Genomic DNA, 16,251 nt, shown 5'->3' on the forward strand with positions numbered 1-16,251 from the left:
AACTCACCTGGACAGCTGCAAGAACAAAGGATTCTGACCCTGAGAAATTTGTAACAATAAACCACACCTCCTCCACTTTATCATAACAGAAACTTGAATTGTAACAATGTTTCTTTGAGACACTAGGCCACCATCACCTCCATTTTCTGACTTCCCCCAAAATGTCACTATTCCTTGATGTCCAAAAAATGTCACTAGCCTATCTGAATTTATTGGCCTATCATGCTATGACAGTGTAAGTTTGGACTCAGTCATGAGTCTACTTAGTTACTCTGAAAGACACTTTGGTTCTAAGAAGGGGCAGGCAGACATAGTGTATGTATTCCCTACATAGTTATATTGTCCTAGTAGGCTCACAGGAAGGCATGTGCCAGCTCCCTTGCTCTGAGTGAGTCATGTGACCAGCGATGGTCCCTGATGTCCAACACATCAAAGCCTGAACTTAAAAACTCCCAGGCGATTCTCCATCTATTGCTGATACACAATGGTAAGGGCCCAGATCTCTAAATAACAACTTTGTGCAAAGCTGTCCAACCAAAAATGTAGGCTCACTTGTATAATCACAGCAACAACACAAAGAAAAACCATAAATGTTTACTTTGTCGAGTCAGTGAGACTTCTTGATTTATTTTTACTTTCAAGAGCTAGTGCCACTTACCAGACTTTTATATAAGTCTCCATTTTATATCGCCTATGGTGACCTGAAAGGAACAGCTTATAGGATATAGATTTCAATCTAGTTCCCAGAGTAAAGTCACATTTATAGGCAGGGCAATACTTGGGTCAAGTCATAGATGAGGTATGAGATTATTTTTAACAGTTACCTAGACTATTAAAGTGAAAGTTAGTTGCATGGTGGTGTCCAACTCTTTGAGATCCCATGAACTATAGCCTACCTGGCTCCTCTGTCTATGGAATTCTCCAGGCAAGAGAACTGGAGTGAGTTGCCATTTCCTTCTCCAGGGGATCTTCCCGACCTAGGGATCAAACCAAGGTTTCCTGCATTGCAGGCAAATTCTTCCCAACTGAGCCACTAGGAATTGAGCCTCCTAGAATATCAGTACCCATGAAACAGGAAGAATGTGTCCTGTTCTGAGAAGTAAACACCCATTCTGGGAAGTCAGGAAGAACTTGAGGTTGTCACCACTATCAAGATCAACAACCATAAATGCAAAACTAAGAGAGAGCATAGAAAAAGAAAGAATGGTGGATCCTCACTTTGTACTTGGCACCACATCAGGCATTTATTTGACCACATATGTTGTTTAATTTTTATAAAAACTTAAGATGTTGAAAATATTATGGCTTTTTTTTTTTTACAGAAAAAGGACATGGAATTTATTTGTACTATTAGATAACTTCACCAAGTCATAATTGTGAAAAGATTCTAAAAATAATTGACTATAATGATATGTTGCTGAAGAGCAAACACTAAAAACATTCACTGGACACAGAAAAAACTGGGTTCATATGTTCTTGCTTTAGAAGTGATAATACTCTGTGCATTCTGTAGGGCTTGCCTGTTTGCAAACTGCTTTCATATAATTGATCTCATTTAATATTTAAAAAGTATTTTGAATCTGATAACATCTTCCTGATATTGATGAGGAAACAATGGCTTAGAAAAATCATAGAGGTCACGAGCTATAGAGAATGAGAAGCTAGGACATTCTGATTATCATCCCAGTCACATTTTCTTAGCCCACCTCATATTTAGTATGAATTGGTAAAGTTTTTGTATTAGGTACCAATACATTTGGGTTTTAGCCTTGTCTCTCCCTGAATATCATATGAAAGTGAAAGTGAAAGTGAAGTCGCTCAGTCGTGTTCGACTCTTTTCGACCCCGTGGACTGTAGCCCACCAGGCTCCTCCTTCCATGGGATTCTCCAAGCAAGAATACTGGAGTGGGTTGCCATTTCCTTCTCCAGGGGATCTCCCCAACCCAGGGATTGAACCCAGGTCTCCTGCAATACAGGCAGATGCTTTAACCTCTGAGCCACCAGAATTTCATATAACTGGGGTAAAAAAAAAAAGACCCTAGCTTCCCTGTACTGCAGTTTTGTCATCTCTATCTTTCCCTTCACCCCACATGCCTCTGTTTCTAATTCATGTTTAGATGGTAGGCACTGATAATGTCTCAAATAATTAACTCTCTCCTATATCACTGGCACTTAAACTTCATCTCCCTAATCCAAGTTGAATAATCAGGAGGCAGTTTTAGACAGGGTCAATGAGGGAATTATTTTGATACTAGATTTTGTTTTGGAGTTACTCATCACATTCCTTTCTGAGATAAAAACAGCTCTGCTTATGCAAAATAGCACATAAAGGAGAGACAGTGTGTGTTGATTCGTATTTTATAGGATTTGAAAACTGTGGGGTTCTCTTCTAATGCACCAATGATGTAACAACTCATGACATGGTTAGCAGTGAGCAGACGTGGCTGTCACTGCTATGATAATTTATTAGCCTCCCTTTTTGGATAGGAAGGATGGTGAGCTAATACAGGAGCAGGAGGAAGTCTGCAAGTCATTGCCCTGCACCTGGGGCTCAGCCTGTCACAAGTCTCCTTGGAGTTTTTACAGTGATAAATCTATACTGATTAATTAATTAGGCTGCCCATTGCTCCTCTCCTCCAGGAGCAAAAGGGTAAAATAAAATACTCTGAAACTTACCGTTCCCCAGACAGAAAACTAACATCCATTTGTACTTCAATTCGTCTCTCCACTTTCATTCAATCATCATTATTGGGTGCCTTCTATGCCACAGGCAGAATGCTAGTTGTTAGGAAAACACAGGTAAATAATGTCTGACCTCTGAATGCCTTCTAGTGAGAGGAAAAACAAAGAAACATATAGTTGTTGCCACTCATTGAGGAAAGGGTTAATGGAGTGTGACATGACATGTGGCTTGTTCTTGTGGAAGCACAGAGGAAAAACCAACTATAGTTTTGTCTAACTTAAGGACACGACTGATAACGTGATACATAAAATGGGACAATGAGGGTTGTAAATATGAGTTGCAACTTATCAGCACTTGTCACAGGATAATGTCCTTCTCTGGATGCCACTGGGGCAGAATAACAATGTGCTGGGAGGCTGCATACCTCACATCTTCCCGGTAAGTCTTTGAGGTGTAGGGCAGCTGACCAGCAGCATCAAAGTATTTAGGAACCTTTCCTTCACTCACTCATTCATTAATTTATTGATTTATTTGCTTGCAAGTAAATGACTTACAATAAATGAATAAATGACCAAAATAAACTGACCATATCACAAATGCTAAAAAAAAAATCCACAGTCATAATATATCACAAGTATAATTTTAAAGTTTCATTTATTCCCAATGAAGGTCATAAGAAGTAGGATTGAGGAAGAAAAAAAGAGAGACTTGACATCTGTGTGAGAGTGTAGAAAACACTCATCCTTTCACTCCCATTCCAAATCAAAGAGATGCTTCTTCCAGACTGTATAAATCTGCTGAGGAATGAGCTGGATAAACTGTTCCATCTCTGATCAACACACCCACTGTGTACACTAAGCCAGTGCCTCATCCAAACTATTGACTCTGCTAGAAGAATTCAGCCCAGCTTGTGGCTAGTTCACCCTGCAGAGAGCCCATTTCTTTTGCTCAGATTGAACTCGGCTGTACTATTGCAAATCACAACATCTAAGTGGTTCTCTCAGCTAACTGTTGTTCCCAAGCTCTGCCTCAACAGAGCTTTCACTTAGTCTTTTATCTGAAAATATTGTAGACTACAAAAAAGATGTTTTCAGTATACTTTAATGGTGTCATATCCCTCATCATTCTGAGCTCTGTTCGGGAATACATCCTCAACTGTCGAAGGGTTTTGGTTGTGGGAACACACAGCAAAATCGTTCAGCCACAAAACGGTTCAGCAATACCTTTTAAATGGAATTAAGTGGGGGGGCTTCCCAGTGAGTTCATCATTCCTAGTGATATTGGGATAATCTTCTGTAATACAATGTGTCCTAGCAAAGCCCTACTGAGCGATCAAAAGGCCAAATTTGCTGAGGGTCACTGTGGCGGGTTTATGGATGTAAACTTCACATGCCTACAGCGGCCTCATTCAAATCAGAACTCAGTGTCACTTGTCAAACAGTTCAACTATGCTTCCTCTCAGGCATGTGCTTCCAGGGCTGCAGTGTCAGCATCTACAAACTCCCAGGTGACTCTTTCAAAATCTGCACCCGAGTTGCACTTTCTGGATGAGCACACATTCATCTTCATGGAAGGAATCAGACTCTTTTGGGTTTCAGCTATGCTTGTTTGGTGGAAGAACTGTGAGTGAGAGGAGAAATGAAAATAACTCTCAGTACCTTTAATCTGAACAGATGCCAAAATCCCTTCAAATAGGACAGAGCTAAAAGGCGCTGATTTCCAACTTGAGAAGGGATCACAGCACCAACTCTGATCTCATATTTGTTGTGAGCATCTTTTATGGTTGAGGATCTGTTGGCGCTACTGCTATGTCACTTACTTCACATGTGAGAGTGACTAGAAGGTAAATGTTTGGTATATCACCAGCTCTGCCTTTCAAACTGCAGTTCTGTTTTGTTTTTGTAGATACTGACATTTTTTAAGGATTATTGCTACTATTTGCCAGCACACCTGTACGCTTTTTATCCTGTCTGACTTTTTAATCTCTTTCTTTAATAAGTACAGGCTTTCCAGAAAAGCAAGATATAAGGGACATAATATGTTCTCACTGGATCCTATTATATAATCAGAGGCATATTTGTAACAAATACAATGAAATGGGATCTTTTAGAACGAGGCAATTTAAGACCATGCCTGTGACTCTTGACCTGGGCATTACAACCTGCAGGAAGCATTATATGAATTGGAGTTTAAAATATAGATATTTTGTCTTTTTTCCCATTTTTATTATTTTTGTTAGAACTTTCCTAACTCTGAAATTTTATTTTGAAATTGGATCTCTGCAACAGGGATTTCTATAGACTGTGAAGTATAAGATTAAAAAAAAAATTTTTAACTTTAATACAGCTCACTTTAAAAACAAAATTAAATTTTCTTCTCACAATTTTTGGAATGCACAATTCTGTTATATTTGAGTTGATATATCTTTGACCATATTCAGAGTTTATTGAACTTAATATTTCTTCTTTTTCATATTTCACCATATTTAAAATAAATTTTGATGACATAGCTGGGTCTAACAGTTAGAACTGGACATGGAACAACAGACTTGTTCCAAATAGGAAATGGAGTACGTCAAGGCTGTATATTGCCACCCTGCTTATTTAACTTATATGTAGAGTACATCATGAGAAATGCTGGGCTGGAAGAAGCACAAGCTGGAATCAAAATTGCCGAGAGAAATATCAATAGCTTCAGATATGCAGATGACACCATCCTTATGGCAGAAAGTGAAGAGGAACTAAAAAGCCTCTGGATGAAAGTGAAAGTGGAGAATGAAAAAGTTGGCTTAAAGCTCAACATTTGGAAAATGAAGATCATGGCATCTGGTCCCATCACTTCATGGGAAATAGATGGGGAAACAGTGAAAACAGTGTCAGACTTTCTTTTGGGGGGCTCCAAAATCACTGCAGATGGTGACTGCAGCCATGAAATTGAAAGACGCTTACTCCTAGAAAGAAAATTTATGACCAACCTAGACAGCATATTGAAAAGCAGCGACATTACTTTGCCAACAAAGGTCCATTTAGTCAAGGCTATGGTTTTTCCAGTAGTCATGTGTGGATGTGAGAGTTGGACTGTGAAGAAAGTTGAGCGCTGAAGAATTGATGCTTTCGAACTGTGGTGTTGGAGAAGACTCTTGAGAGTCCCCTGGCCTGCAAGAAGATCCAACCAGTCCATTCTGAAGGAGATCAGCCCTGGGATTTCTTTGGAAGGAATGATGCTGAAGCTGAAGCTCCAGTACTTTGGCCACCTCTTGCGAAGTGTTGACTCATTGGAAAAGACTCTGATGCTGGGAGGGATTGGGGGCAGGAGGAGAAGGGGACAACAGAGGATGAGATGGCTGGATGGCATCACTGACTCAATAGACATGAGTCTGAGTGAACTCCAGGAGTTGGTGATGGACAGGGAGGCCTGGCGTGCTGCGATTCATTGGGTTGCAAAGAGTCGGACATGACTGAGTGACTGAACTAAACTGAACTGAGTCTTTATGGATTATAGTTACCAGTTATTTCTCATGAGTTTCAAATGTGATAAATATATAGTGCTCAAGCCCACATTAAAATGTATCCACATATATATGTTTTGTTTGTTTGTTGTTTTTTTTAGTTATCCTGAAAATTTTCAAGTTGCTTGAGCAATAGCATGTTTTGAAAAGTTGAGAAAGCAATACCATCCATTAATGACCCATGATGTCAAGGACACTAGTTTAATGAGTATCTCAACTTCATTTTCTGAAATCCCAAAGCTATACCTCTTTTCACACTTACCTTGCAACTACTCAAAGAAGCCATGTGTGAGGAAAGGCTCAGTTATGGGACTTTATCAGTAATTGACTAAATATACAGATCTGTGCAGAAATTTCTAGGAAAGTGTATATCTCACAGTTTTAGAAATAAAGGATGAACTCTCTGAAGTAAAATAACGAATAAGTGTGTTAGGAAATCAAAGTTTCTCTGAGTGTTAAAATAGTCCTAATCAAAGGCCATGACCATTCCAATATAGACATTTTGTGGGTATCGAGCATAGCAGCATGCAGGCAAGAGTCAGAGAAGAGGGTACAACCAGACTGATGGAATTGGATGATCTAGAAAAGTCCAGTTTAGAGATTACTTTGAATCACTGAATTTATTAATGAACAGTGATTTTATCAGCATAAAGAATGCATCCACTTGGATGTTTACATATGCTCCATATTCCATTATATACTTGAAAAAGTATTACTACATAATACATTTTAAAAGCCTCTTTGATCATTCAAAAGTGCTAATTACAACTTTTTTTCATAAATATTTAAACCGAATTGTCCAAAGTACAGCAGATATAAATCATTACATTTTTATAACATAACTGTGTTTAAACAAGACTTTGGTTCTGTATTGTACATTACAAAAGCATCTGGTTACTATAATCTAATAAGTAATTTAAAAAATTTAGTTAAAAGGCCATCTGTATTACTCTTATTATAAATATAAGATTTGATTTCAGATGTATGTCAGCCAAAATATATGACTGGTTCTACTAACATGTTCTGATAATTGATACTTGAACATAATAATACTTTCGAGCATATGAAAATGCAATTGTTGTAGCATACATGGCAATATAAAAATTCAAATTTTATGACAGAACGATTGAGCATAATTCGTTGTTAACTTATATCTGTTTTATTTAATCCTTTTATTAAATTAAAATTAAAATAATAGAGTTTTAACTCCCTAAACTCAGCCTTGAGAATAAAATGTTTTATAAATATCTCGCACAGTTAAATATTAAAAGGAAAACTGATATTCAGCTTTTAGAAGCGGAAAATTTATCAAGCAAAAGAATCTTTTTATCCAACCAAAGTATATGAACTATTCTGGAATAAAGGCACAACAAGCTCCTTGATTTGCAATGATAAACATGCCAAATGTTGCCATTTGTCTTGAGTAATTTATATTAAAGCTAATGGGAACCAAGCCTCTGAAAACCAACATTTGTCATTTTATACAAATGTCTGGGAAATTTTCATTATACTTAATCTTCATGCTGTTCAGTTATAGGATTTTTTTTTTCTTTCCAATTTACTAGTCAGATAAATGAGAGAGGATTACCTCTACTGGAAATTTAACTGAGAATGATTTGGCTTTCTGATATTACTGAATAACACCCTGCAAGAAGTTAATGCTCTTCTGAAACCCACAGTGGTGAGAAATTACACCTATGAATTCATTATAAAAAATCATAGAAAAGGAATGAGTCAGATTATGAAACTATGTGTATATGTGCAATGTAATTCAAATTGAGGGGGGAAAAAAAAGAAATACATCCATTTAAGAATAGTTTCTGCTCTATCACTATTCATTTACATGGTGCTTGCATGAGTGCTCAGTTGCTTCCATCATGTCTAACTCTTTGCTACCCCACAAACTGCAGCTCATGAAGATCCTCTGTCCATGAGATTCTCTAAGTAAGAATACTGGAGTGGATTGCCATTTCCTTCGCCAGAGGATCTTCCTGACCCAGGAATCAAACCTGGGTCTCCTGAATTGCAAGTGGATTCTTTACCAAGCCACCTAGAAAGCCCCCATATACATTGTTTATGAACCTTAATTTTGAAAATAAGAAACCTGAAATACACTATTTTAATATGAATTGCCCCAGTATGATTATCACTACAGGGCTTTGATCTACATTAGCTTTTACCAGAAGGAACAATTTAATTTTAGTGTTGAGAGCATTCTACTGGGAGTTCATAACCACCAAAGCTATCACAGCTTGAGAAGGAAATCCAAAATAGTAGACTAGCCATTACTCTTTTTTTTTCTAAAGTAAGTTGAATATCACCCTACCATACTCCATGAAAGGTTAGGATTAATTTCTATAGCACAATTATATAATGTTTTTTTTTTGTTTTGTTTTTTCTCAACAACAACTACAAAGCTGTATTTCTAGATTCTAGTTCAGGTGTTTTGTGTTAGGGAATCAGGAAGTGTATCCCATTGGCTTATATGTTTAAAAACACTGTTAGATTATGGAGGATTAGGTTGCCCTCAACAAGTCTACTTCTTTTCTTCTAGAGTTGCTACTGCAGTTTAGCTGCAGCTTTGCAGCTGTTGTGGCTTCCATTTCCTGCGTGATCATAAGCCAAATGTTGGTCAAGGAACTATAGCCACCTGAGATTTTGGTGAAACACACATCCAAGAGTCAGCAGAATTCTGACATCCTTCAAAGTTGCTTGCTAATCTTCAGAGGTCTTATAGTCTCTGAGGCTTTCGTTACCCAGGTCCTTGGCTCTCAGTGGTCATCCTGGTGTCCTTAACTTTTCCTCACCTTCCACTCCATCAGGCCAACTCAACCCCATCCAGTATGACACTCACACAGAATGTGCATGAATTTAGCTCCCTATGCAGAGAGGACTGAGCACCCTGGGGCTTTCTTACATTTGATGCACATCTACACCCACTGGTATCTGTCTTCTTTCTCTTTTCTCTCCTGTAACTGCTACCCAAACCCCTGACATTCTCCTGTAGATTTGGTGCATTTTAATACATATTCTGAAAAGAAAGGAGATAGTAAAATCGTATCTTCTGAAACAACTGCGTTTCAAAATGTAGTTTCATGAAATATAATTCTTCCTGAGGACACTTAGTGCTAGCTATTAAGATGATTTCATTTTCTTGTTGCTGTTAGCAAGTTAAACCACCATTACTAGACTTTTTACGTAGAGTATGCTCACATGGCATACAGAAATATCAAGGATCACTCAACAATTACAGCAGAAACATAACAGTTAAATCTTAATTATTTCAGTGTATATTATTACTACCATGAATACAAACAATTTTAGTCTTTCTAGCTAGGAAGTCATTGTTTTCAAATGACTCCAGCCTCCACTAATTCACTGAACAAGGGTTTCAGAATACCTCATACATGTCTGATGTTGTTTTAGCCCTTGGAAATTTGGCAAGAAAAATAAAATAAAATAAAAAGACACAAATGTGGGAGTGAAAAATGAAAAGCAAACTAACAAACTATATGTTATGTTTCATTGGGAAACATAACATGGGAGAAAAATAAGCCTAGAAATACATAGGTTGGGATAAAATTAGAGTAGGCTTGTAATTTTAAATAAGGTGGTCTTGAAATGTCTCAATCAACACTAGATGAGGATAGAGGAAAAATTTCCTCCTCCTACCACAGGTCTACTCAAGCAACACAAGACTGCTGCTGGAGGATGAGAAGACTGTGCAGACTCCCCTGACCCCGTGATTCAGGCAAGCAGGAATCACTGAAAGTTAAGGATGTAGGTCTAAGAAAGTCTAAGAAAAATCCTTTGATACCTCAAAACCATCCTAATTAAAAGGCAGCAGTTTTCCACTACTAGAAGAAATTGAAGACTGTCATGTACTAAAGGTAAAAACATCAGCAAAAAATAAATAGATAAATAAAACCAGCTCAACTACTTACTGACACGAACCTGAATGATAAAAGAAACCTAATTCTTTCCAGACATAAATCTCTTGATTTCAGTGTCTACTGTTCATCCTACAATGCTACTTTTGATTTTTAAAAGCCCATACAAAAGACTACCTTAAATCAGACTCAGAGATATTTAGATTTGGAACTACCAAAGAGAAAATGTAAAACATTACAAGGAATATACCCAATTATTTGCAATAACCATAAGTGGAAAAGAACATTTATTTTAAAAAATTATTTTAAAAATATTATATGTTTAGAAATTTAATGCTAGATGTAAAAAATATGCTTGAAGAGTTGGAGAATTTTATTAGAAATGATGAAACTATAAAGAATCAAATGAAAATTATAGAAGCAAAAATAAAATATGAAGTATTTAAAATTTCTTTCAGCAAGTCCAACAGTATAGGAATGAACAAAATGGTAAGCTAGGAGATAGGTCAATAGAAATTGCTGGAAACTGAAACATACATGGTAGAAGAGTGAAAGTGCAACAAACAAAATAATGAAATAGTGATAACTGGCCAGAGCACCCCCAAAATCCTATAACCTAACAGCAGGGAAAATTGCAAACAGTGTACAAAAGAGAGAGAGAATGGTAGACCTAATATTAGGACAGAAAATGGTGGACATTTTGTAAAAATAATAAAAGATAACAAACTACAGATTCAAAAAAAACAAGGTTCGTCGAGCCTGTGTTGTTAACACAAGCAAGATGAATATTCCTTTAAATTATAACTTGACATGTTAAAAACTGCTAAAAATCAAAGTTAAGAAAAAAACACACACATAACTTTAAAGGCAAGAGAAAAATAAAGAGAAGAGACATTTTACACAAAAAAATAAAGGCAAGAATCATAACAGATTTCTCTTTAGAAAGTATTTAAGATTTAAGATAATAGTGCAATATATTTAAAGTATCAAAAGCAGGGGGAAAGTGTCAATCCAGAAAAATGTGTATTTTAAACACAATGGTCAAATGAATGCAGTTTCAAACAATAAATCTGAGAGAATATATAGCCAGGATTCTTGTGTCACACAAATTGTAAACCAGCTTCTTCAGAGAGAAGTGCTGTGATAAAGAAAATCATCTGTATCTACACAAAGACATGGGAACACTGGAAATAAAAGAAAAATAGGCATTCTTTTTTTTTTTTTAATCCACTCAATTATAATTGGCTAACTAAAACAAAAATGGTTGAAATAAACCACATGGGTCTTATAAAATGTGAAAATAAAATAGAGGGCAGAAACAACAGAAATGTAAAGAGGGAAGAATTAAAAATATGATTCTAATGAAACAATGGCATTTGAAACTACATAGATGGACCTAGAGATTTTCTTGAAAGTGCCGTGAGTCAGTAAGAGAAAAAACGGTTAATATATGATATAACTGGGGCTTCCCTGATGGCTCAGGGGCTTCCCTGGTGGCACAGAGGTTAAAGCATCTGCCTGGAATGTGGGAGACCCAGGTTCAATCCCTGGGTCAGGAAGATCCCCTGGAGAAGGAAATGGCAACCCACTCCAGTACTCTTGCCTGGAGAATCCCATGGAGGGAGGAGCCTGATGTTCTACAATCCATGGGGTCGCAAAGAGTTGGACATGACTGAGCAACAAACTACTAACTACTACTATACGGTATAACTAAAATGTAGAATCTAAAATATGACACAAATGAGTGTGTTAGATGTTCAGTTATATCTGATTCTTTGTAGCCCTTCAGGGATTACAGAGAGTTATAGCCCTCCAAACCATAGCCTTCTGGCTCCTCTGTCCATGGAATTCTCCAGGTAAAAATCCTGGAGTGGGTTGTCATTTTCTTGTCCAGGGAATCTTCCCGAACCAGGGACTGAACTGGGGTCTTCTGCACTGCAGGCAGATTGTTTATCAATCCAGCCACCAGGTAAGCCTGAAATGAACTTATCTACAAAAGAGAAAGAAAAAATGGTTGTCTGAGGAGGCCTTACAAATAGCTGCGAAAAGAAGAGAGTCTAGAGGCAAAGAAGAGAAGGAATTATATACCCATCTGAGTGCAGAGTTCCAAGGAATAGCAAGGAGAAATAAGAAAGCCTTCCTTAGTGAACAGTGCAAAGAAATAGAGGGAAACAATAGAATGGGAAAGACTAGAGATCTCTTCAAGAAAATTAGAGATATCAAGGGAAAATTTCATGCAAAGATGGGCACAATAAATGACAGAAATGGTATGGAACTAATAGAAGCAGAAGATATTAACAAGTGGTGGCAAGAATACACCGAAGAGCTATACAAAAACGATCTTCATGAACGAGATAACCATGATGGTTTGATCACTCACCTAGAGCCAGACATCCTGGAAAGCTAAGTCAAGTGAGCCTTAGGAAGCATCACTACAAACAAAGCTAGTGGAAGTGATGGAATTCCGGCTGAGTTATTTCAAGGTAAAAGATTATGCTATTAAATTTCTGCACTGAATATGCCAGCAGATTTGGAAACTCAGCAGTGGCCACAGGACTGGAAAAGGTCAGTTTTCTTTCCAATCCCAAAGAAAGGCAATGCCAAAGAATGTTCAAACTACCACACAAATGCACACAAATCACATGCTAGCAAAGTAATGCTCAAAATTCTCCAAGAGAGGCTTCAACAGTATGTGAACTGAGAACTTCAAGATGTTCAAGCTGGATTTAGAAAAGGCAAAGGAAACAGAGATCAAATTGCCAACATCTGTTGAATCATAGAAATAGCAATAGAGTTCCAGAAAAACATTTACTTTTGTTTTATTGACTATGCCAAACCTTTTGACTGTATGGATAACAACAAACTGTGATAAATTCTTCAAGAGATGGGAATATCAAACCACGTTTCCTGCCTCCTGAGAAATCTGTCTGCAGGTCAAGAAGCAACAGTTGGAACCAGACATGGAACCACAGACTGATTCCAAATTGGGAAAGGAGTATGTCAAAGCTGTATATTGTCACTCTGCTTATTTAACTTCCAAGCAGAGTACATCATGTGAAATGCCAGGCTGGATGAAGCACAAGCTGGAATTAAGCTTGTTGGGAGAAATATCAGTAAACTCACATATGCAGATGACACTATCCTTATATCAGAAAATGAAGAGAAACTGAAGAGCCTCTTCATGAAAGTGAGAGAGTGAAAAAAAAAAAACAGGATTAAAACTCAACATTCAAAAAATGAAGATTATGGCTTCCTGTCCCTTCACTTCGTGGCAAATGGATTGTGAAACAATGGAAACCATGACAGACTTTATTTCCTTGGGCTCCAAAATCACTGTAGATGGTGACTATAGCCATGAAATTAAAAGACACTTGCTCCTTGGCAGAAAAACTATGACCAGCCTAAATAGCATATTAAAAAGAAGGGATATTACTTTGCAGACAAAAGTCCGCCGAAGAAAAGCTATTTTTCAAGTAGTTAAGAATGGATGTGAGAGGTGGATCATAAAGAAAGTTGAGAGTTGAAGAACTGATGCTTTTGAACTGTGGCATTACAAAAGACTCTTGAGAGTCCCTTGGACTCTAAGGAGATCAAATCAGTCCATCCTAAAGGAAATCAGTCCTGAATATTCTATTGGAAGGACTGATGCTGAAGTGAAACTATAACACTTTGGCCACCTGATGCAAAGAACTGATTCAATGAAAAATACCCGAATGATGGGAAAGATTGAAGGCAGGAGGAGATGGGGACAACAAAATGTGAGATTAGTTGGATGTCATCACCAACTCAATGCACATTAATTTGAGCAGGCTCCTGGAGTTATTCATAGACAGGGAAGCCTGGCATGCTGCAGTCCATGGGGTCACAAAGAGTCAGACAGAATGGAGTGACTGAACAGAACTGAACCTAAGAAAACAGAAACAGACTCACAGTCAAAGAAAACAGACTTGTGGTTGACAAGAGGTGGTGGGGATGGATTGGAAATTTGGCATTCAATTCAGTTCAGTTCAGTCGCTCAGTTGTGTCCGACTCTTTGTGACCCTATGAATTGCAACATGCCAGGCCTCCCTGTCCATCACAATCTCCCGGAGTTCACTCAAACTCATGTACATCGAGTCAGTGATGACATCAAGCCATCTCATCCTCTGTCGTCCCCTTCTCCTCCTGCCCTCAATCCCTCCCAGCATCAGAGTCTTTTTCAATGAGTCAACACTTTGCATGGGGTGGTCAAAGTACTGGAGTTTCAGTTTCAGCATCATTTCCTCCAAAGAAATCCCAGGGCTGATCTCCTTCAGAATGGACTGGTTGGATCTCCTTGCAGTCCAAGGGACTCTCAGGAGTCTTCTCCAACACCACAGTTCAAAAGCATCAATTCTTCAGTGCTCAGCCTTCTTCACAGTCCAACTCTCACATATATACATGACTACTGGAAAAACCATAGCCTTGACTAGACGGACATTTGTTGGCAAAGTAATGTCTCTGCTTTTGAATATGCTATCTAGTTTGGTCATAACTTTTCTTCCAAGGAGTAAGCATCTTTCAATTTCATGGCTGCAGTCACCATCTGCAGTGATTTTGGAGCCCCCCAAAAGAAAGTCTGACACTGTTTCCACTGTTTCCCCATCTATTTCCCATGAAGTGATGGGACAGATGCCATGATCTTCGTTTTCTGAATGTTGAGCTTTAAGCCAACTTTTCCACTGTACACTTTCACTTTCATTGAGAGGCTTTTTAGTTCCTCACTTTCTGCCATAAGGATGGTGTCATCTGCATATGTGAGATTATAGATATTTCACCTGGCAATCATGATTCCAGCTTGTGCTTCTTCCAGCCCAAGGTTTGTCATGATGCACTCTGCATATAATTAAATAAGCAGGGTGACAATATACAGCCCTGATGTACTCCTTTTCCTATTTGGAACCAGGCTGTTGTTCTATGTCCAGTATAACTGTTGCTTCGTGACCTGCTTATGGGTTTCTCAGGAGGCAGGTCAGGTGGTCTGGTATTCCCATCTCTTTCAGAATTTTCCACAGATTATTGTGATCCACACAGTCAAAGGCTTTGGCATAGTCAGTAAAACAGAAATAGATGTTTTTTCTGGAACTCTCTTGCTTTTTTGGTGATCCAGCGGATGTTGGCAATTTGAACTCTCGTTCCTCTGCCTTTTCTAAAACAAGCTTGAACATCTGGAAGTCATGGTTCACATATTGCTGAAGCCTGGCTTGGAGAATTTTGAGCACTACGTTACTAGCGTGTGAGATGAGTGCAATTGTGCAGTAGTTTGGGGACTCTTTGGCATTGCCTTTCTTTGGGATTGGAATGAAAACTGACCTTTTCCAGTCCTGTGGCCACTGCTGAGTTTTCTAAATTTGCTGGCATATTGGGTGCAACACTTTCACAGCATCATCTTTCAGGATTTGAAATAGCTCAACTGTAATTCCATAACCTCCACTAGCTTTGTTCATAGTGATGCTTTCTAAGGCCCACTTGACTTCACATTCCAGGATTCTGGCTCTAGGTGGGTGATCACACCATCGTGATTATCTTGGCCATGAAGATCTTTTTTGCATAGTTCTTCTGTGTATTCCTGCCACCTCTTCTTAATATCTTCTGCTTCTATTAGGTCCATACCATTTCTGTCCTTTATCGAGCCCATCTTTGCATGAATTGTTCCTTTGGTGTCTCTAATTTTCTTGAAGAGATCTCTAGTCTTTCCCTTTCTGTTGGTTTCCTCTATTTCTTTGCACTGATCATTAAGGAAAGCTTTCTTATCTCTTCTTGCTATTCTTTGGAACTCTGCATTCAGATGCTTGTATCTTTCCTTTTCTCCTTTGCTTTTCGCTTCTCTTCTTGTCACTGCTATTTGTAAGGCCTCCCCAGACAGCCATTTTGCTTTTTTGCATTTTTTTCCATGGGGATGGTCTTGATCCCCGTTTCCTGTACAATGTCACGAACCTCAGTCCATAGTTCATGAGGCACTCTATCTATCAGATCTAGCCCCTTAAATCTATTTCTCACTTCCACTGTATAATCATAAGGGATTTGATTTAGGTCATACCTGAATGGTCTAGCGGTTTTCACTACTTTCTTCAATTTAAGTCTGAATTTGGCCATAAGGAGTTCAGGATTTGAGCCACAGTCAGGTCGTAGTCTTGTTTTTGTTGACTTTA

The sequence above is a fragment of the Oryx dammah genome, unplaced genomic scaffold (genome assembly GCF_014754425.2).
Source record: "Oryx dammah isolate SB20612 unplaced genomic scaffold, SCBI_Odam_1.1 HiC_scaffold_19, whole genome shotgun sequence".
In the NCBI taxonomy this organism is placed as follows: domain Eukaryota; kingdom Metazoa; phylum Chordata; class Mammalia; order Artiodactyla; family Bovidae; genus Oryx; species Oryx dammah.